The sequence below is a fragment of the Bos grunniens genome, chromosome 1, assembly GCF_055505025.1.
Source record: "Bos grunniens cultivar Pamir isolate PY7600 chromosome 1, Bosgru_T2T1.0, whole genome shotgun sequence".
NCBI lineage: Eukaryota > Metazoa > Chordata > Mammalia > Artiodactyla > Bovidae > Bos > Bos grunniens.
In genome coordinates, this window is record NC_141165.1 from 113936105 (window position 1) to 113959449 (window position 23345).

A 23345-nucleotide genomic window follows, 5' to 3' on the forward strand; every position below is an offset into this window, starting at 1 on the left:
CATCTGATCCACTGTTTGAAAGGAGTTAGTTTTGTTTCATAAAATCTAATTGTCTCTTCTCACCCTCAATGCAGATAGAGATTACTCAATCACCAATTTTCAAATCTTTTATGTTTTGCTCTTCAATCCACAAATAATCACTTCTTTTTATCATTCCTTTTATTTCCCAAAGTTTATTTTGTAAACTTCTGAAGATGAAACTATAGAAACTGTCACGTATGCATTTTTAAGAGAATAAATATTTTAGATATCCTTGCTGGAGGCCAAGAATTATGTCTTGTCAACAGTATTTCATGGGCAGGTCATCCAGCCAAGCCACAAGCAAGTCTTTCCTCATGGATTTCACCCCATTACATTATGATTTATTCAAAGTGGAATAAGTGAGGTTGAACTGTCCAAAATGTTATATGAGCCAGTGAGGAAAAAAAAAATGCATCTCAATTTAGCACAAATTATCCAAATTCAAATATGGCCTTTGCTTCTATTTTAGTGGTGTGTTATATTATTGATCATCCTATACTGCTCAATATATTTTGCTTGTCTTGAGCTTTGAAGTATTACTGGAAACTATCCCACAATGATTAGATGCATAGCTATGAATACATAGCTAACTTCAACTGGGCTTCAGCACTGCTCAACAACTCCTTTCATTTTTAAATTCCCATTGTATCAAATTACCTACATATAACACCTGTTCCAAATGTTTTACATATTCTCAGGGCCCCCATGTAGTCTTCACCTCCCATACTATAGTAAATTACCTCACTATTTACTTAACTGTGAGGCTCAAAACTCTTTAATATAAGTACTCTTGACTATAATTGACTATAACTTTAATAGTCAATTAAATAGGTTCTTTAATAGGAACCTCCTCAAATTTTCTTTGCTTAATGCTGTTCACAAATACTCAGTTCTTCCTCCTTTGATCCACCTGCTAGGAGTGTACTTTACCACCCTCGTTGAAGTTAGGCCTGACATGGCCATCCAGATTACTTTGGCCAGTGAAATGTCAGTGGGTCACTTCCAGATGGAAGCTTTAGTAGTGAATGGATGATGTGACACATTCCCTTTTCCTCAGCCATAGCTCTTGGCACAGCTCCAGATTCTGGCTCTTTGTCATGCTGAGTATTGAGATAGAGGTGTGCACAGGGACACAAGTCATGAGCAAGACATAAACCTTTGTGGTACTGCTCTACTGAAATTTGGGGGTTACTTGTTACCTTAGTAAAAACTTAAGCCTCAGAATGATACCAGGGATCCTGGTGTAGTAGGGACCTCCAGAGCTTATCCCTTCTCAAAAGAAGTGAATAACTGACAAGGGCTGTCAGCATCAGCACTATCAGAATTCTAGAGACTACAGCAACTAGGTGAGTGCTTTATCAAGAGAAAATTATCTGAGTGTCAGTAAGAGAGCTTTGAGACATTGTAACTTACCCTGTCCCCATTCCTCACTCCCCAGCTCAGAGACAGCCTTGGAGACAGTAAAGCTACATTCTTCACACAGGTTCCTGATACCAGGGGGAGCAGAACAGAACTTATTCTCAAAGAATTTTGGCTGTCTGTCTTGACATATCTGGTGGCTCTCTGAAGGACTAGCTCAAAGGATTTGCTTTTATTTTACCTAACTCATAAAAATCCATGAGCTGAGTTGGCTACTCAGGGGACACTGCCAAAACCTTTTAAAGGCAATGAATTATCAGCTGCCACCTGGGGCAAGAAATAATGGGGCAAATAATAGACAAACTGAAAACCTTGCAAGAGAATGCTGGGTAATAAGACAATTGGTATAAAAAAGATATTTAAAAAATTCTAAATAAATGAAATGATACTCTGTGTTTAATGGACTAAAAGATTTAATGTTGTTAAGGTGGCAAGGCTCCCAAATTGATCTACAGATTCTATGCCATCCTATTCAAATTCAAATTCCCTTTTTGCTAAAGTGGACAAGCTAATTCTAAAATTCATACTGAGTTACATGAGGCTCAAAATAGCCAAAACTATCTTGAAAAAGAAGCACAAAAGTAGACAACTCTCACTTCATTTCAAAACTTGCTTCAGAGCTACAGTAATCAAAATAATGTGGTATTGGCAAGGACAGACATACCGACCAGCGGAATAGAGTTGAGAGCCCAGAAGTAAACTCATATGTCTATGGTCAATTACTTTTCAACAAACGTGCCAAGACCATTCAATTGGAAAAGAGGAGTCTTTAACATATGGTGCTGGAACAACTGAATAACCACATGTAAAAGAATGATACTAGACTCTGACCTCATACCATATATAAAACACAACTGAAAATGGATGAAGACTTAAATGTAAGAGCTAAAACTGTAAAACTCTTAGAAGAAAACACTGGGATAAACCTTAATGACCTTAGAGTGAGCACCAGATTCTTAGATGTGACCTCAAAAGAAAAAATAGATAAAATATACATCATCAAAATTAAAAGCTTGTGTATCAAAGGACACAATAAAGTGAAAAGACAACCCGCTGAATGAGAGAAAATATTTGCAAATCATATATCTAATAATGTCTAATATCCAAAGGGACTTGAATAGACATTTTTCTAAAGAAGTTATATAAGTGACCAATCAAGACATGAAAAGCTCAGCATGGTTAGTAATTGGGAAAATGCAAATCAAAATCACAATGAGAGACAACTTCATACCCACTAGGAAGGCAATAATATTAATAGTAATAAAATGGAAAATAAGTATTGTTGAGGATGAAGAGAAATTGGCACCTTCATACTTTGCTAGTGGGTATATATATATACTGGTCCAGCTGATATGGAAAGTGGTTGAGAAGTTCCTTAAAACAAACACAGAATTATCATATAACCCAACAGTTCCACTTGAGTGAAATCCAATTGAACTGAAAACAATTGTTCAAACAAAAACTTGTACATGAATGTTCATAGAAGAATTTTTCATAATAGCCAAAAATGGAAGCAACAGAAATATTAATCAACTGGTAAGCAGATAAATGGCAACCCACTCCAGTATTCTTGTCTGGGAAGTTTCATGGACAGGAGCTTGGTGGGCTGTGGTCCATGGGGTTGCAAAAGAGTTGGACATGGCTTATCGACCAAACAATAAAGTGGATAGACACCATGGAATATTATTAAGTCATAGAAAGGAATGAAATGATGATATGCTGCAACAACATGGATCAACCTTGAATGTAATATGCCAAGTGAAATAAGCCAGACACAAAAGTCCACTTATTGTATAGTTCGTTTTATATGGAGTGTCTAGAACAGGCAAATTCATAAAGACAGAAAGCAGATTAATGGCTTCTAGGAGTCAGGGATAAGGAGGCTTAGGGAAGTGACAGTTAATGGGCATGAGTCTTTAAAAGACAGTCTTTACAAAGCCTTGCTCTTCTGGGGATAAACCATATGGTCTTTCAGAAGCATACTTGACTTTATTTTTAATTAATTTTTTGGACTATAATTGCTTTACAATATTATATTTCTACTGTACAGCATGGTGAATTAGCTATATGTATACATATATCTTCTCTTTTTTGGATTTCCTTCCCATTCTGGTCACACAGAGCATTGAGTAGGGTTCCCTGTGCTATATAGTAGGTTCTCATTAGTTATCCGTTTTATGCATAGTATCAATAATGTATTTAAATCAAACCCAATTTTCCCAGTTCATCCCATCCATCTCTCCTTCCTCCTTGATATTCATACGTTTGTTCTCTATATCTCTATGTCTGTTTTGCAAATTAGGTCATCTATATTATTTTTCCAGATTCCACATAAATAAGTTAATATATTTGTTTTTCTCTTAGTTATTTCACTCTATATGACATGCTCTAGATCCAGCCTCATCTCTACAAATGACCCAATTTCATTCATTTTATGGCAGAGTAATATTCCATATTTATATATATATATATACACACCACATCTTATTTATCCATTCTTCTGTTGATGGGTATTTAGGTTGCTTCCATGTCCTGGCTGTTTTAAACAGTGCTGCAATGAACACTGGGATGCATGTATCTTTTCAAATTATGGTTTTCTCCAGCTATGTGCTCAGGAGTGGGATTGCTGGATCATATGTTATTTCTATTTTTAGTTTTCTGAGGAACCTCAATACTCTTCTCCATAGTGGGTATACCAGTTTACATTCCTACCAGCAGCATAAGAGGGCATCATCCATCTTTTAAGTAAAACTTTCAGTCAGGTTCTGTCCATAGCCAAGTTCATGCCCCCTAACTCCCTTCTGTTATGGTCATATCATCCTTTAAGAAATACCCAAAGCAATTTATAGATTCAATGCAATCCCTATCAAGCTACCAACAGTATTCTTCACAGAGCTAGAACAAATAATTTCACAATTTGTATGGAAATACAAAAAACCTCGAATAGCCAAAGCGATCTTGAGAAAGAAGAATGGAACTGGAGGAATCAACCTACCTGACTTCAGGCTCTACTACAAAGCCACAGTTATCAAGACAGTATGGTACTGGCACAAAGACAGAAATATAGATCAATGGAACAAAACAGAAAGCCCAGAGATAAATCCACGCACATATGGACACCTTATCTTTGACAAAGGAGGCAAGAATATACAATGGATTAAAGACAATCTCTTTAACAAGTGGTGCTGGGAAATCTGGTCAACCACTTGTAAAAGAATGAAACTAGAACACTTTCTAACACCATACACAAAAATAAACTCAAAATGGATTAAAGATCTCAACGTAAGACCAGAAACTATAAAACTCCTAGAGGAGAACATAGGCAAAACACTCTCTGACATTCATCACAGCAGGATCCTCTATGACCCACCTCCCAGAATATTGGAAATAAAAGCAAAAATAAACAAATGGGACCTAATTAACCTTAAAAGCTTCTGCACATCAAAGGAAACTATAAGCAAGGTGAAAAGACAGCCTTCAGAATGGGAGAAAATAATAGCAAATGAAGCAACTGACAAACAACTAATCTCAAAAATATACAAGCAACTCCTACAGCTCCACTCCAGAAAAATAAATGACCCAATCAAAAAATGGGCCAAAGAACTAAATAGACATTTCTCCAAAGAAGACATACAGATGGCTAACAAACACATGAAAAGATGCTCAACATCACTCATTATCAGAGAAATGCAAATCAAGACCACTATGAGGTACCATTTCACACCAGTCAGAATGGCTGCGATCCAAAAGTCTACAAATAATAAATGCTGGAGAGGGTGTGGAGAAAAGGGAACCCTCTTACACTGTTGGTGGGAATGCAAACTAGTACAGCCACTATGGAGAACAGTGTGGAGATTCCTTAAAAAACTGGAAATAGAACTGCCTTATGACCCAGCAATCCCACTGCTGGGCATACACACTGAGGAAACCAGAAGGGAGAGAGACACATGTACCCCAATGTTCATCGCAGCACTATTTATAATAGCCAGGACACGGAAGCAACCTAGATGTCCATCAGCAGATGAATGGATAAGAAAGCAGTGGTACATATACACAATGGAGTATTACTCAGCCATTAAAAAGAATACATTTGAATCAATTCTAATGAGGTGGATGAAACTGGAGCCTATTATACAGAGTGAAGTAAGCCAGAAGGAAAAACACCAATACAGTATACTAACGCATATATATGGGATTTAGAAAGATGGTAACAATAACCCTGTGTACGAGACAGCAAAAGAGACACTGATGTATAGAACAGTCTTATGGACTCTGTGAGAGAGGGTGAGGGTGGGATGATTTGGGAGAATGGCATTGAAACATGTAAAATATCATGTATGAAACGAGATGCCAGTCCAGGTTTGATGCACGATACTGGATGCTTGGGGCTGGTGCACTGGGACGACCCAGAGGGATGGTATGGGGAGGGAGGAGGGAGGAGGGTTCAGGATGGGGAACACATGTATACCTGTGGCAGATTCATTTTGATATTTGGCAAAACTAATACAATTATGTAAAGTTTAAAAATAAAATAAAATTAATTTTTAAAAAATTAATAAAAATTTATCTTCTCCATAAAGTCTTTCCAAATCCCCTATATTAAATTATTTTTTGTACTTTCATCATACTTTTCATGATGTGTCCTGTTCTATGGTCATTTATTTAAGTGTATGGTTTTAGGTAGTAGGGCTTGGTTCTTTTTATCTCTGTACCAATTACTGCCTAGTGTAGTGTCTAGAACATAATAGTGTTGGATAAATTGTATTTTCCTCCATTCTCAGAAACAATCAATGACAATATTACAGTAATATCTGACTTTAAGTCAATGAACCATATTTAGATACATTGGCACCCCACTCCAGTACTCTTGCCTGGAAAATCCCATGGATGGAGAAGTCTTGTGGGCTGCAGTCCATGGGGTCACTAAGAGTTGGACATGACTGAACGACTTCCCTTTCACTTTTCACTTTCATGCATTGGAGAAGGAAATGGCAACCCACTCCAGTGTTCTTGCCTGGAGAATCCCAGGGACGGCAGAGCCTGGTGGGCTGCCATCTCTGGGGTAGCAGCAGCAGCAAAGATAAATTTAAGTGATTTCTAGTCATTCATCCACAAAGGGCTCCTATGAATTCCCCCAAAGTGTAATCCATGAAGATGTATGTGTTTTAGTTTCTGATTGATCAACTGTTTGGTTCTAACACTGCTCTTTGCAGATAGAATTATAGGCATAATCAAGCAAGTCAAAAAGAATTCACATCCTTCAAATCCTTTTTACAGAAGACAAGGAAATATTGCTTCAAGAGATCTAATTTGAACACTGTGCCAGCCAAGTAGTCTTCAGAAATATTCACAATCCATGCCTTCAAGCAATGTTATTGAGTACCTACTGCAGGAGGTGGAAAATACACAAAAAAGGTAATTTTGAAAAGTGATTGTTGCTAGGAGGAGAACAAAGTTGGGTAAAGGAATAGAGAGAGATGGAAGAGAAGATGCATTGCCTTATGTAGTCATGAAAGTTCTATAAATGTGACATTTAAACTGAGACCTGAAAGCTTAGAAGTCAGCCATGCAAAGATCTATCAATAGAATTGTCTTAGCAGAGGGAGCAACAGCTGTGAAGTCTTAAGGCAAGAATACTTGGCTAGTCCAGCACCAGAACAGGAGATCGAACAGCTGGAGCATGGAGGGGGTGTGGCTTTTAGTGAGCAGAAACAGTGGGGCAGGGACAGGACTGAGTCAGGTCTTGGAGGTCACAGTGTGGTGTTTGCTGGGCTTTTATTCTCTGAACAAGAAGAAGCCACTTGATAGATTAACATGAATGAGAAATATGAGTTGACTCATCTTTTTAAAACAGCACCCTGTTACTATGTAAAGGTGGAATTAATAGATGTGAGGAAGCAGTTAGAAGATGTGGCAGAGCATGAAAGAGATAACGGTGGCTTAGACAGTCAGAGTGCTTCCCAGGCGGTGCTAGTAGTAAAGAACCTGCATGCCAATACAGGAGACATAAAAGACATGAGTTCGATCCCTGGGTTGGGAAGATGCCCTGAAGAAGGAAATGGCAACCCACTCCAATATCCCACAGACAGAAGAACCTGGTGGGCTATGGTCCATGGGGTCACAAAGAGTTAAACATGACAGCATAGCACAGTCATAAATGTAAATGTGAGGATAAGGTTATTAAAATTCTGAGCTTATTTTCTGATTTCCCTTTTATCCATTTCCTTCTTCATGTCTTTCTTGTGCTTGTCTTTCACTGAACTAAGAATATATAAGCTTTTGCCCTTAACAAATTCCCTGAGAGTTCTTCTTTAAATGCAAATACCTACAAAATTTAAACAAAAGAAAAGAAGCAACAAGGAGACATGCATGTATTGAATTTTCTTGAGATCTACTGGTCTGATTTCTTCAGGCACTGTGCACATGAACCAGAGATTATTTTCATGACTGGATTGCAATCTCATAAAATAAAGGCACACCTACCCATACAGACAATTTTTCTGTGATTACATCTTACTTATAGCTTACAATTAAAGACTATTCTTTAATTGTGTTAACTGTGGATGTTTGTCATTTAAAACAGAAAAAAAAAAACATCTGATTTGTTTCAACAGCTTTGCTATTTGGCATATTTCTAAAATCCACATGTGCTAATGTTTCTGTTAATTGCTTATACTAGGATACTTGTCAGAACCAAATACTTTTGTAATTAATTATTTAAAACACTTTAAGCACTAAAGCATGAGTAGAAGCATGAGTGATTTGAAAACTTTCCTGTGGTTTTATTCTCATATTTTTATCAGTGCAGTTTAGTAATAATTTTGAAAGAAACTATTTAAAAACACATTTAAATAGTCTACCAATGTATAAAATGATTATTCACTAGGATAAAGATAATGTATTCGTAAATTAAACATATTTTAAGCATTTTCCATGTGTCTAAGACAGTATAACTAGGGAAAGACATAACAAATACACGTAAGTTTGTTAGCTCTAGAATATATGACACAATTATTTCCAGCAATAATATTTTGTCAATGCAATAGTCCAGTTTTTGCTGAAATATATCAATTACAATGATCAACATTAAATCTGAGATTCTCACGCTCTCACATGCTCTCTGCCCACATTCTCTTCAGCCAATGCAGTAACTAACTCAGACAGATTAGAAAAGAAAAAGAAATCTCCTCACGCAGCAAAAACAGTGACTCTGACCCTCACATTCATGATTCTCCTGGATATGACCATTCTCCCCACACCATACCCCACATCTTAGCTGTTTCTTGAGATTGTACACAATATTCCTCTCAGTTGTGGTAATGTAGCCTGAGTCTCTTACTTTCAAGATCTTCACGAGGATGTCTGCAAGCCTCCATAACAGTCAGTTGATCACCATTGGTAGTGAAAAATTGGGATTTCTAAAGGCTTTCTTCTGACCTTCCTTTCTAGGTATAGAGTCCTGTGGCCTTCACAAGACCAGTTAAAGCTTTGTCATTCAGTATGATGTTGGTGAGGAACCTATAATGCCTGAACAGTGTTGTCTGCACATATTACTACTGTGTGTGCTACCATGGCTGCCTGAGTACAGAAAGAAATTCCAGCCCTGGCATCCACACAAAGAAAATGAAAATAATTATTCCATCACCCAGCAAATGCAGATTGGCAAGCATGATGATGAACAAGTCTGGCCCATCCATTTTCTACCACAGATGATTCTAACTGAACCTCTAGCAGATGTGTATACTTCATGAATTAATTCACAATATAAATTTAACCGAGCTTCCGAGGTGGCGCAGCAGTAAAGAATCTGCCTGCAATGCAGGAGATGTGGGTTCAATCCCTGGGTCGGGAAGATCCCCTGGAGAAGGAAATGGCAACCCACTCCAGGATTCTTGCCCGGGACAGAGGAGCCTGGCAGGCTACAGTCTATAGGGTCACAAAAGAGTGGGACATAACTTAGCAACTAAAAAACAAAAAACTGGCCTATCCTTTTTCTGCCACAAATGATTCTAATTGAACTGCTAGCAGATCTGTATACTTCATTAATTCACAAGTATAAATTTAACCTGGGAAATAGATACAGCTCATAGCCATTTGCTATCCCTGATAAACTGGCTACCTTCTGCCTTAAAATCTATGTGACTGATGATAATATAGCTACCTCACCTTTCCTGTAATTAAGCATGTTTGCCTGATATATATATATATATAATTTTTTTTTTACATGTTTACTTTTGGTCACCTCATGGCTTTGTGTTTTTGTAAATATTATATAGATGGGTGTTTCTTTATCCAATCTGACAATCTCTTAAGTGGTGAGTTTACTTATTTACGTTTGCTGTGCTTGCAGATATTTTTGGACTTTACTCTCCAACTTTTTTATTTCAATTCTCTTTACCTTTTCTACATTTCTTGCTTTATACCCTTATTTCTTGCTATTTTAACTGTGACTTGAACCAGCATTCATTGTTCTCCATAACAAGAATTTTCTCATGCTTTCATCATCTTTTACACCCCACCTGCCCATTATCTTGCTGATGTTATCTAGACTATTAATTGAATTATTATGGAAATACTTCTTTAGTTTCTTTCTTTTCTTTCAACATTTGAAAAAATAATATAAATTCTTTTAATACTTCTGACTACCTTATATCATATCTCCTTAATGTTTCTGTCTCTTCCTGTATGAGAACTTCTTTCTAAAGAGTTTTCAGTGTGAGTCATTCTGTAGCAGATTTTTGAGGCATTGTATGCTAAAATATTTATTTTAGACATTTACATTTGAATAACAATTTATATATATTTAAATATTGCTCTACTGTCTTCTTGCTTTCAGTGATATGCAGAAGTCTGGCATCCGTTTTGATTCTTATTTCTTTGTAGGTGATTCCTCTTTGCTCTAAAGGCTTTCAGAATATTTTCTTTTTCTTTTTTTTTTTGTTTTCCCTCTCCCCTTCTTCCTTTAAATCCTCCTCTTCTCCACATTCTGAGATTTCACTAATATTTGCCTAAGTGTGTTCATTTTTCCTTCTTTCTCCTCCTTTGCAACTATGAAAACTTTTCATCTTAATTTGTTCATCTTCCTTATTTTAGAAAATATTTGTACTGCTCCATTTTTACTTCTCTCTGATGTCCTGTTACCTGAATGTTGGTATTTCTCCTTACCACATTTTTACCTTGCCTTTTTAATTTATAGGGTTTTCATTGTTCCTTCGTTGTTCATCAATATATATATTTGAAATATATATGATATCATTTTGTAACATCTTTATAAATATGTGCTTATAGGCATTGGAAAAGTCTGAATGGATATACTCTTAGTAAAAATTATCAGAGTGGGGTTAGAAATCAGAAGAGACACTCAGTTTTTGCTTGATATATATTTAAATTGTTTGAATGGTTTATAAGTATTTATTTTGTGGCAATTGATGAATCCAGACAAAAATGGAGAGGGTAGATTCTTATAACCAGACTAAGTAGAAAATTTAGATATCTTCTTATGTATTCTTTCTATGTGTTTTATATATATTTGCATGTCTCTTTTCTGTCCCTTTTCTATAAAAGCAAAAACTCCCTGTACTCTATCCTGAGAAATTCAGTTTTTGATCATTTTTATTGGGCAAGTAATAATATCAATAATCAATAAATAATACCTCAGTAAATTAATCAGTACATGAAATAAAAGTTAGGAAGCTTTATTAAATAAAATGATAATTTTCTTCTTTGATTGGATATATATTTATTCCAAACTGAAGGTCAATCGACCTCTTAAATGAAGCAAAAACCCCATGCTCATCATTATTGATGCACTAATATGGAGAAATCCTTCTAGATACTACCAGTCTCTCCTCCTTTCCTATAACTTCCTTAGAGAAAAATTGGAAATCCATAAAATTACACTGTCACATTTCTCTAGATATCTCACATCTATAAAGGTGTAGGTCTCTGAATTCCAGAAAGCTTATATTCACAGCTATTCATAGAAAATGAATTGCTTGCAGAAATAAAAGAATTAGTTTTCAATAACATAAATTTGGAAAAGTAACAACCAGTTGTCCAAGTATCTGTTGAAAGGAGGTCTGTTATTTCTCCAGCAATTTTAATGCAGGTGGTATCATGTGAGCTTAATAAAGTTGTTGGAACTGGTACATTTATTATTGGTTGGTAATTTGTTCATGATCATAAACCAATGGCAACCAATCAAACTTATGAGATCTGAAAGCTCTTTTACACTAGAATGCTGTTTTTAATGATCCATAAAAAATTGCATTGCTTATTTGCCTAAAGGGAATGTTTATTAAAATCCACAGCCTATTGAATTTAGGAGAGCTGGCAAGACACTGTCTTACCACAGCACCTTAAAGAGCAGGGCATCTTGTCAACATAGTTCTGGATGCAGTATTAGTCAAAGCATAAATAACTAATTGTTCTAGTTCATTTATCATTATAGCTGACTCCTGAAATTTAACACTGGCAATGTATTAAAGTAAAAGTATTAATAGGTGTAAATGAAAATGCATTGTTTGGAATACTAAGGCAAGCTGCAGTGCAGAGTTTAGACTTGGAGAGAACTGGGTTCATATCCTAGTTCAACCACTGACTGCAGTGAAATTTATTTAACTTCTCTGAGCATCAGCTTCTCATATGTAATCCAGAGATAACAATACTTGCTCCCTAAAGTGGTAGAGGATAAATGAAATTATGTTTATAAATGCTTGGCACATGCTAGGTACTCCAAACATGGTAGTAATTATTATTCTGTCTTTCGCCAACTTTGCCTTTCTTTATGACTCGCCAACATGTACAAAGACTTTGCCAGCTTTTCCCTTACACCTTCTTCTTTAAACCAACCTTCACTCTCCTAAGTAAGACACAGGATGAGAAGTGAGTGAAATCCACAACTTGTTTGACATTTACTGGAATACGACACCTGCATTGACTTGTGATAGCAGTTCTGATGCTCAGAGAACACTGACTGCCGGACTGAGAGCGAGCCACGTCCAGCACGGCATCACGAGAAAGACAGGGAGTTTCAGGGGAGGCTGTCCTACTTTTCCAGCAGGCTGGTCATCAGCAAAATTCTTACCTGCTGGAGTGTTAAATAGGGGAAAAGGTAAAATCTTTAAGGTCAATGTGGCTCAATTCCAAGGAAAAACAGAAAAGCCTGTTTCTTTTTTATATTTATTTATTTTAGAAGGAAACATGAAATAAGGCTTTATTTTTGCATTACTGAATGCAGCCTAATGTACTGCCTGGCTGTAGCTCTGGGATGTTATGTTTTGTTCACAGGAGCCCTGAGGGAAAGCAGAACTCATTCCTTTCCATGGGTACACCTTCCTATTTAAGGCAAAAACAACTAATATTTGTGAAATACCTCAACTGTAAGATTAATTTAGGAAGCCAAACTGTTTCAGTACTTAAGTTTAGTCACTGCCTGTTTGAATGTGTGTGTGTGTATGTGTCCATATTGTTTCAAACAAGTTAAAAAAGAAAATGCAATTTTTCCATTTTAATTCCTTTTTTGGTTATTTTCTAAAGACCCAACTAACTATTGCATTTCATCGGAAGTGTACCATGAAAGGGTTGTTATTAAGAGCTATTTCTGCCAAAACTGAAAAACTATTTTTACTAAATGCATAATAGAAAAAAATGTAACTAGAAAATAATGCTTATAATAAATGCATATCCTGATTTATCAAGACTTGCTGTCTACAAACAGATTTGCTAGAGACACAATGAGGTACAATTAACATAGATAATCAACAAGAACCTACTGTATATCACAGGAAACTCTACTCAGTGTTCTGTGATAACCTATATGTGAAAAGAATCTGAAAAAAAATAGATATATGTATAACTGAATCACTTCGCTAAACACCTGAAACCAAAGTAACATTGTGAATCAACTATACTCCAATATAAAATTTTTTTTTCTTTTTTTTTTTTCCATTTTTTTTTTTAATTTTTAAAATTAAAAAAATTTCAGGTATACACGTGCTCCCCATCCTGAACCCTCCTCCCTCCCCCCTCCCCATACCATCCCCCTGGGCCGTCCCAGCGCACCAGCCCCAAGCATCCAGCATCGTGCACTGAACCTGGACTGGCATCTCGTTTCATACATGACATTTCACATGTTTCAATGCCATTCTCCCAAATCTTCCCACCCTCTCCCTCTCCCACAGAGTCCATAAGACTGTTCTATACATCATTGTCTCTTTTGCTGTCTCATATACAGGGTTATCGTTACCATCTTTCTAAATTCCATATATATGCATTAGTATACTGTATTTATGTTTTTCCTTCTGGCTTACTTCACTCTGTATAATAGGCTTTAAAAAGTTTTCAAATGACCAAAGGTCTACTTTGAGGGTTGCCTTTGCTCTGAATCCTGATCTACTTCACTCAGAAATCTCAGGATATGACCCTACTTAGCGCTGGGATGATTCAATGAAGAAAGGTAAAAGTGAAGACATGATTTACCACATTACAATCTAAGAGAGGAAAATCAGCAGTCTTAGAAAAAAGAAAAAAATCAATATCCATTCATGATTAAAAAAATAAATTCTTAACAAGGTAGGTCCAGAAGAAAACATTCTTAACTAACAAGGAATATCTACAAAAAGCCTCCTGCCAACATCACAGGTTGCAAGTGTGTCCTCGACTACCAGTGATAAACCAAGAGAACCTGTTGCCCACGCCCTTCAGCATGGTACTGGAGGTGCTAACAAGTATGTCAAAACCAAAGAAATAAATAGAATACGTAAGCATCTGGAAGCAAGAAACAAAATATTCTTTACTTGCAGGTATTATGGTTGAATTCATAGAAGGTTAAAAAATTCCCCCGAAAAAACTGATGAAAGTTTTTCAAAATACTAGATAAAATATATACAGAAGTCAAACATACTTCTATATATTAATAAACAGGCTAAAAGTTTTTATTATGGTGTTAACAATATCAGACACACATACATTACTTATTTTATGCCAAAGATTGTTCTACAAAGTTATGTCATAGTTTTAAAATAATGTGTAAAATCAGTGGTCCTCCTGTCTTTGTATCCTCCTTCCCTTAAATGTGGACTGGACAGAGCGATTCATTCTACTGAGTAGAATGAGGCAAAAGTGATGCTATATGATTCTGAGACTAAGTCATAAATGGGGTAATTTCTGCGAAGCTCCTCCCCTCTATCATTTTGTCTGGGGGGAATCTAGCCACTGAATCATAGGATATACCAGCATCACTGGAAGAGGCCCACAGAAAAAGGGACAGAGGCCTCTTGTGCATCAATTTGCCAGCCAGTATAGCCCTAAAATCCTTTTTATACTTTATTGAATTTTAGTTGATTTACAATGCTGTTGTACGGAAAAATGATTTAAGTTCTGCTGTACAGACAAATGACTCAGTTATACATATTTTTTATATTCCTTTTCATTATGGTTCATCATAGGATGTTGAATATAGTTCCCTGTGCTACACAGTAGGGGCCTTGTTATTTATCAATTCTATATATCTTAGTTTGCATCTGCTAGTCCCAAACTTCTACTCCTCCACTCCCCCAAGCCCCTCCCCCTTGGCAAGCTCAAGTCTGTGAGTCTGTTTCTGTTTCATAGATAAGTTCATCTGTGTCGTGCATTAGATTCCACGTGTAAGTGATATCATAGGATATTTGTCTTTCTGACTTACTTTGCTTAGTGTGATAATCTCTAGGCCCATCCGTATTGGAACAGATGGGATTATTTCCTTCTTTTTTCTGGCTGAGTAATATTCCGTTGGTATATGTATGTGCCATGTCTTCATGTCCATTCATCTGTCAGTGGACTTTTAGGTTGTTACCATGTCTTGGTTGTTGTAAATAGTGTTGCTATGAACATAGGCGTGCGTGGATCTTTTCAAATTATAGTTTTATCTGAGTATATGCCCAGGAGTGGGTTGCTGGATCATAAGGTAGCTCTAATATTAGTTTTTTGAGGGACTTCCATATTGTTTTCCATAGTTAGCCCCCAACTCTTGATTGCCAGACCATCAGAAACCTTGAGTCAGGTCTCCCAGCCAAGCCTCTCCCATTTTCTCGACCCACAGAAACTATGAGTGATAATAAATACTTCGCACTTTTTAAGCCACAAAATTTTGCTATGATTTGTAACAAAGCAATAGATAACAATACACATTGTGTGATCCTTATCTCTCTAAGATAAGAGACAATTACTATAGTCAGTATACAGATGAGGCAGCCGAGGCAGCCAAGGCAGAGACAACCTAAGTAGCATGCTCAAGGTTACACAGTGGAGGTGTGTAACAAGCAGAGAAGGGACTCAAGCACAGTCCATCAGCCTGCAGGTATGTGCTTATAAGTGCGATACTATATCAACGGAGAAGGCAATGGCACCCCACTCCAGTACTCTTGCCTGGAAAATCCCACGGACAGAGGAGCCTGGTGGGCTATAGTCCATGGGGTCGCTAAGAGTCAGACACGACTGAGTGACTTCACTTTCACTTTTCACTTTCATGCATTGGAGAAGTGAAGGCAACCCACTCCAGTGTTCTTGCCTGGAGAATCCCAGGGATGGGGGAGCCTGGTGGGCTACCATCTATGGGGTCGCACAGAGTCAGACACAACTGAAGCGACTTAGCAGCAGCAGCACCATACTATATCATGCTTCTCCCCAAACTCTCAAACATACTTCATATTTTATTCAGTTCTCCTTTGCATTTATATACCTAACTTCTGCAGATAACCAGCCACCTAATCCAACTGAGGTAAGTGGTTCTCTAGATCTGTGAAGCCACTGTCAGCTAGAACTTCTCATTTCTCTTGCTTGGGTCTACCTTTCCTGGACTCCACATCATCCTCTTTGTTCTGAGAATAAAATATCCTCTTCTCCATGATGAAGAAAAGACAGTACTGATTGTTCTTTAGCCCCAAAACTCAAGTCATAAACAAGATACCTCAGAACAGATTTAAACCTATCCAAGTCAATCAGTGGTAGCTTCATTTAAGTCCTCAGGCCTCTCATTGTCGGCCAGTCAGCAGGTACTTCACTTCAGCGTGCCTATGGACGTGAGCCAGTCCCTAAGCTCCACCTTCCTCAGGTTTTACATTAAGTCTGCTCTTTGCTGTATTTAGAGACTTCATTCCACATCCACAGTTCTTACTTGCTAAGCAAGTAATAAATCCAGCTTCTTTGCTTCAGATATATGTAAAGGGTCGTCTTTTCCTTTGATGCTTTTCATCCTCTTGAATTGGCAGAGTAAATTTTAGAATATCTCAACAGGAGTATGTGCAGAAAAACTTTCAGAGTCATTACATGTCTGAATATTCCTTCTTCCTGACTTCTTATTTGATTGATAGTTTGCCTGAGGATAGAATTTGAAGTCAAGTATCTCATTTTCCCTCAAATTTTGAGGAGATTAAATCCAGGGGTTGCTAGAGACAACTCCAGTGCCAGTATAATTCATGTTCCTTGGGAAGTGATTCTTCCCCTCTGAAAATTTTTAGAATCTTCTCTCAGTTTTGATGTTCTGAAATTTCAGTAGTTTTTAGATACCAGGCCTCTTTCATTTTTTATCAACCATACTACCTATTTTGTGATCCCTTGGAATCTGATGACTTATGTCCTTCTTTTGTCTTCATATATCCCATCTTTTTTCTCTTCTGTTTACCTTCCAGAAAATTTTCTTAAATTTATTCACCAGTCCTTCTGCTGAAAGTTTTAATGTTTATAATGATTAATTGTATGTGTCAACTTGGCTAGGGCTGAGTAACTAGTTATTTGGTCAAACCCTAGTCTAGGTGTTGCTGTTGGGTATTGTTTTTAAATGAGATTAACATTTAAACCATAGACTCGAGTAAAGCAGCTTGCCCTCCATACTGTCAGTGGGTCTCATTCCTTAAGAAAAAAACGTTGGAAGCCTTAAGAAAAAAAGCCTGAGGTCCCCTAAGGAAGAAGGAATTTTGTCTTCAGTCTGTCTTTGAATTCAGTCCGTAACATCAACTCTTCCCTGGATCTTCAGCCTGCTGTCCTAGGCTGAAGATCTTGGATGAGCAAGCCTCCACAATTGTGAGTCAATTCCTAAAATAAATCTCCCTCTCTCTCCCTCCTGACTCCATCCCTTCTTGACCCTTTTTGCTGTTTTTGTTATTTTCTCTCTTTTATGCTACATTCTTCTCATATAACTGTGGTTCTTAGTTGCCCATTTGTATTTATGAAGGGAGAAATGAAAGAAATTGGTGAGTTTCTAATGAGTATGTTTATTATATTTTTACTCTCCAAAAGGGCTGAGCACAAGGGTATACGCAGTGACTCCTTCTCGGAGGCATATGGATATTTGATACTGTGTAGCCCCTCCATCTCTCCCTCTTCTCCACTGGACAACTCAGTACAGTTCCCTAGAGTGAGGAGGAGAAGGGGTCCTTTGACCATGAGGATGCATCCGCAAAGCATTTTGCTGTCTTTGTTACAGATATTGACTTTTGTAGTTAAAAAGCAGAGAGTATGAGTTTTAAATTATCAAATTGTGCTATAACAACATTTTCTTGAGGCAATGAGTATTTCATGGCCTATTTTTTAATTTAATTTTTATTTTTTATTGGAATATATTTGACTTACAGTGTTGTGTTAGTTTCGGGTGCACAGCAAAGTAATTCAGTTATACATAAATCATATATCCATTCTTTTTCAGATTCTTTTCCCATATAGGTTATCACAGAATACTGAGTAAATTTCCTTGTGCTATACAGTAGGGCCCTGTTGATAATCTATTTTATATATAGTAGTGTGTATATGTAAATCTCAAACTCCTAACTTATCCCTACTCCCTACAGTTTCCCTTTGGTAAACATAAGTGGTTTTCAAAGTCTGTGAATCTGTTTGTTTCCTAAATAAGTTTATTTGTTCATTCCACAGATATTTGTCTTTGTGTGGTTTACTTAGTATGATAATCTCTAGGTCCATCTATCTTGCTGAAAATGGTATTTTTTCATTCTGTTTTATGACTGAGTAAAATACCATTATATACATGTATCACATCTTTATCCATTCATCTGTTGATGGACATTTAGGTTATTTCCATGCCTTGGCTATTTACAATGCTGCTGCAATGAACACTGGGGTGCATGTATCTTTTCAAATGATGGTTTTCTCGTGCTATATGCCCAGGATTGGGCTTTATGGCCTATTTTTCATGTTAAGAGCCAAGAACCATAAAGTATTTTGGGGAGCAGTGGCAACAAAATGCACTAATATTTTATTAGATCAAAACATCCTAACCACAGCACACATCAGAATAAAATAGAGATGGTCCAGTGTTTTTCAAACTACTGCACAATTGTACTCATCTCATATGCTAGCAAAGTAATGCTCAAAATTCTCCAAGCTAGGCTTCAACAGCACGTGAACCGTGAACTTCCAGATGTTCAAGCTGGATTTACAAAAGGCAGAGGAACTAGAGATCAAATTGCCAACATCCATTGGATCATTGAAAAGGCAAGAGAGTTCCAGAAAAACATCTACTTCTGCTTTTTTGACTATGCCAACGACTTTGACTGTGTAGATCACAACAAACTGTGGAAAATGCTGAAAGAGATGGGAATACCAGACCACCTGACCTGCCTCTTGAGAAATCTGTTTGCAGGTCAGGAAGCAACAGTTAGAACTGAACATGGAACAACAGATTGGTTCCAAATAGGGAAAGGAGTATGTCAAAGCTATCTATTGTCACCCTGCTTATTTAACTTATTTGCAGAGTACATCATGAGAAATGCTGGGCTGGAGGAAGCACAAGCTGGAATCAAGTTTGCCAGGAGAAATATCAATAACCTCAGCTATGCAGATGACACCACCTTTATAGCAGAAAGTGAAGAGGAACTAAAGAGTCTCTTGATGAAAGTGAAAGAAGGGAGTGAAAAGTTGGCTTAAAACTCAACATTTAGAAAACTAAGATCATGGCATCTGGTCCCATCACTTCATGGTAAATAGATGCGGAAGCAATGGAAATAATGAGAGACTTTATTTTTGGGGGCTCCAAAAGCACTGCAGATGGTGACTGTGCCATGAAACTAAAAGACACTTGCTCTTTGGAAGGAGAGACATTACTTTGCTAATAAATGTCCTTCTAGTCAAAACTATGGTTTTTCCATTAGTCATGTATGGATGTGAAAGTTGGATTATAAAGAAAACTGAGCGCAGAAGAATTGATGTTTTTGAACTGTGGTATTGGAGAAGACTCTTGAGAGTTCCTTGGACTGCAAGGAGATCCAACCAGTCCATCCTAAAGGAAATCAGTCCTGGGTATTCATTGGAAGGACTGATGGCTGAAGCTGCAACTTCAATACTTCGGCCACCTGATGTGAAGAACTGACTCATTTGAAAAGACCGTGATGCTGGGAAAGATTGAAGGCAGGAGGAGAAGGTGACGACAGAGGATAGATGGTTGAATGGCATCACCAACTCAATGGACACGAGTTTGAGTAAACTCTGGGAGTTGGTGATGGACAGGCAGGCCTGGTGTGGTGCAGTCCATGGGGTCGCAAACAGTCAGATACGACTGAGCGACTGAACTGAACTGAACTGTGTGTTTTTCACTTCACCTTTCTGGCATCTAGTTCTTCCAATGCTGCTTTTTTTAAAAAAACAAAAAAATCCCTGTTTGCAAAACTTGCAATTGTAATGCTAGTATTGGTCACTATCTGGCTAGACTTATGGTGACAATAAACTTATTCAAGCATGATTTTGCCTTACTGAAAATGCAAGAGCATCATCCAGTGGCAAAACTGTAACTGCAAAATTTTCAATTTATATAGACTGGATAACTATTTCAACATAGAATAAAATATATATTTTCCCATTCTGTCTCCCTAATGAAGCTTCCAGACAAAATAGTAGGAAATTTGATTACTGCTTAATGTTGAAACTTTCAGGTCCAGTACTTCCTTGGTGTCCTAGATCTGTCTCCTGAAGACTCATGCTTTCAAGACTTAAAAGAATTAAGAATGAGCCGGTGTTTCTTAGTTATATTGGTTGTAACTAAATTCTGAAAGCCAGGACTGTAAGAGAAGGCTACAAAGAGCCTGGCATAGTCCGTGGGGTCACAAAGAATCAGATATGGCTGAACAACTAACAAAGACTAACCCTTCTAAAGAAGTATTATTAATTCTCCTAAAACAACTTCTTGGCTTGTCCCTCAGAACACTCAAAGTGAAGCACAAAGCCACTTTAAGCAATATGATTTGTTTTAAACAAAGTTAATAGTCCTTAGCCCCTAGGCGGAGAAGCCAATGGCAACCCACTCCAGTATTCTTGCCTGGAGAATCCCAGGGACGGGGGAGCCTGGTGGGCTGCAGTCCATGGGGTCGCTAAGAGTCGGACACGACTGAGCAACTTCACTTTCACTTTTCACTTTCATGCATTGGAGAAGGAAATGGCAACCCATTCCAGTGTTCTTGCCTGGAGAATCCCAGGGACGGGGGAGGCTGGTGGGCTGCCGTCTATGGGGTGGCACAGAGTCGGACATGACTGAAGTGACTTAGCAGCAGCAGCAGCAGCCCCTAGAGATTATTTCTGTAAGTCTCCTATTAAAGAGTATAGTTTTGAGGGTGCATGTGTGTATATGTGTACATACATACATTTAAAAATTCTCTATCATTATTGTTGGGATAGCTACTGGCATTTTAAAGTTTTATTTTGGTATGTTTAACATAATTATAAGCAATGTTTTATAAAATTTTTTACAGTGGGATTCTGCTGGAAAATACCATTGAGCTAAAAAATCACCAGGCATTGAAAAGTAAATATACATAGTTTCTCCCCAAATTTTCATTAGCCTCACTGTAATCTAACAGTAGTTTCTTTCTCCTAAACTCTCTAACTTAAAAGGAAAAAACATGCACAGAACCATTAGATTCTCATAAAGTTTTCTAAGTTTCACCATCAAATTCCAGCATGCTGCGAATGTTTATAGTCACTATGTACTGGGTCACCATTTTGGTAGAAGTTTAAGGACTGGGAGCAAGATATTTTTGGCAAAACCTGTCTGTTTCTCTGAGACTTGTCCTCTGGTTTTCCCTAGTAACTTGAGTGTAGCAGGAAAGAAATCTTAGAACTACTGGGATTGCAGAATAAGGACTATGCTATGCTAAGTTGCTTCAGTCGTGTCCGACTCTGTGCAACCCCATAGACGGAAGCACACCAGGCTCCCCCGTCCCTGGGAGAGTAAGGACTAAAGCATAGGAAATACTACAAATGTCTATTCTAGCCAGTTAATTATCATAAATATTTTTAAAAACAAAAAATTTTCTACTGTTTGTAATTTCATATTTTAAAACATAATGTAATTATCTAGAAGATTCTAAAACAATCAATTCTTGAGAAGATTCAGCATAGGTTTGAGCCCTTATCTTCTCTTTCAGTTACCCTTGATGCTCATGTCTTGGGCCAAGATTAAATAATGCCCACATTTCAGTAAAAGCTTGTTCAAAAACAGGCCTGTGAACTTTTCACTCTCCTTTTTATACAGGCCCATTATATTGGGAAAATTCTGGGTAGATGAATTCATGAATGATATCACTGTTGTTCAATCACTCAGTTGTATCTGACTCTTTTCAACCCCATGGACTGCAGCACACCAGGCATCCCTGTCCTTCACTATCTCCTGGATTTTGCTCAAACTCATGTCCATTGAGTCGATGATGCCATCCCATCATCTCATCTTCTGCTACCCCCTTCTCCTGCTGCCCTCAATCCTTCCCAGCATCAGGGTCTTTTCCAATGAGTCGGCTCTTCACATCAAGTGGCCAAAATATTGGAGTTTCAGCTTCAGCATCAGTCCTTCCAATGAATATTTAGGATTTATTTCAGGATTGACTAGCTTGATCTTACTGCCATTCCATGAACAGAATGAAAAGGGAAAAATATATGAATGACATAGGAATTGCATCATCTTCATCTGGATCTTATGTAATTCTTGTCTTGCCTTTTCATCTTCATTCTTTTGGAAAATACTTGAGATATTTATTTGCACACAAAAATGATACATCAGCTATGAAGCTGGTGTTCACATTTGTGACAGCCAGTCTTCCATATGATTCCTATTAGGAATGAAACCCTCATAGCTCCGTAAGTTGCTGGTGTGTCAGTTTTTCTATTGGAGACTCTCAGTAGTTCAGGCCAGAATGCATATCAGTGTGAATTGTGAAGAAAGAAATACATTCTCTTCTTGTTAGTTTCCAAGTAGGAAAGAAAAAGAACATTAAATACTTATGACCTTCAATTAATTACAAAGTCACTGGAAATAGAATAGGATTAAAGTAACTGCTATGTTCTCTTCCATTGCTATAACGTGAAACAGACACACACGCTCCATGTTGTGAAGAAGAGGTGAGGGCCTCATGGAATTTCACATGGCTCTGCTCCACATCATTACCTCCAGCTTCCCTTCCCCTAGTCACATTGCTTTTGTGGTTAGCCTGATGCTTCCCCATTTTCACAGAGAATCGCCTGACTCCATCCTTTTGTTACTTCCTCCTTTGTAAATCCTCCTGAAAGAATATATACTTATTTACCACACTGTGACTCTTTCACTATGTTCTTTTTTAGAAAATTTTGTTCCTTACTTTCCTACCAAAAATGGGACTATTGGCTGAACTAGTGGACTGTTTGGTGCAATAAAGAGCAGTTAGCATATAACTGTCTGTTGTAATCCCATTGCAAGGACACAGGGGGAATTCATTTCATAAGAGCAATTGCAACATATAGCATTTAATATTTTGATTTTTTTGGTTCACCAGGATGTAAACTATTTTATTAGCATTTATATACTTAGAGGAACCTGTAGAGATTAATTTAGGAAACTACTTTCTTTGAAGTAATAAAACATACATTAGTATGGCACTATTTTACATCCTTACATC

The 23345-nt window shown here is 37.3% G+C and overlaps 1 protein-coding gene across 11 annotated transcripts in view; it reads left to right on the plus strand.

The window, feature by feature from the left end:
- LOC147380100 (uncharacterized) overlaps window positions 1-23345 on the plus strand; it is a 699587-nt gene that overhangs the window by 530548 nt on the left and 145694 nt on the right. For 8 of the 11 annotated variants that reach the window (XR_015167018.1, XR_015167012.1, XR_015167022.1 and 5 more), the window contains exon 6: window positions 6718-6855. The exons of 2 other annotated variants lie outside the window; for them this stretch is intronic. The gene's annotated coding sequence lies outside the window, so the exon portion shown is untranslated. Of the gene's footprint in view, window positions 1-6717; window positions 6856-8889; window positions 9867-23345 lie in introns of those variants that run through there. One more of the 11 variants, XM_086410512.1, reaches the window with a different exon arrangement.